The sequence below is a fragment of the Tenrec ecaudatus genome, chromosome 1, assembly GCF_050624435.1.
Source record: "Tenrec ecaudatus isolate mTenEca1 chromosome 1, mTenEca1.hap1, whole genome shotgun sequence".
NCBI lineage: Eukaryota > Metazoa > Chordata > Mammalia > Afrosoricida > Tenrecidae > Tenrec > Tenrec ecaudatus.
This window is the reverse complement of record NC_134530.1, coordinates 291352252-291353122: the sequence shown is the minus strand read 5'-3', so window position 1 is coordinate 291353122 and position 871 is coordinate 291352252.

The window sequence follows — 871 nt, the reverse complement described above, 5'->3', positions numbered from 1 at the left end:
ATGTATATATGGATTGTGATAAGAGTTGTATGAGCCCCTAATAAAACGATTTTTTAAAAAAGAAAAAAGGCAGGATCCCGAGCCCACTGAGTGACTTTCTCTCCAGCAGCTTCTAGGTAGGCTGTGCCCCGTGAGGGGCCCTGAGGTGCCTGTGTAAACCTGAAACTTCTTCTCTCAAAAAACTCACTTGGATCACAATCCAGGCTTCGAAGTGAATTCTTTCGCGTGCGAAGCCAAGGCCTGAGGTATATCTCTCCCAGGAGAGATCTAACAATAGTACCTCTTATTATAGCATTAGGAGCCCAGGTGGTGTAGTGGACTGTGCATTAAGCTGCTAATCGCAAGGTCGGGGGTTTGAACTGACTAGCCCGTCCGTGGGAGAAATATGAGGTTGTCTATTTCTGTAAGGCAGTGTTTCTCAACCTTCATAATGCCCCCACCCATTAATACATTTCATGTTGTGGACACCTGCAACCATAAAATTATTTTCATTGCTACTTCATAACTGTAATTTTGCTATTGTGATGAATTGGTTGACCCCAGTTAAAAGGTTATTTGATCCCCAGAGGGGTCGCGACCCACAGGATGAGAACCACTACTGTAAGGATTTAAAGTCTCAAAACCCCAAAGGGGCAGTTCTTTGTCCTATTGGGCCGGTATGAGTGGGAGTCAATAAAATGGTAGTTAGGTTTTTTTTCTGCATCAGTATCAGATGCTGGTGGCAATCTCAGTCATCCTGCATTGTGGTCTGGTTTGAACTCTGGTAGATCTGTGGGAAATGACTGCCCTGGTTTGAGGTGAGGGCCACGGTGCTTCAGTGGTAGATCTCTCATTGTCTTTCACCGGGAAGACCTGGGTTCGATTTGCAGCC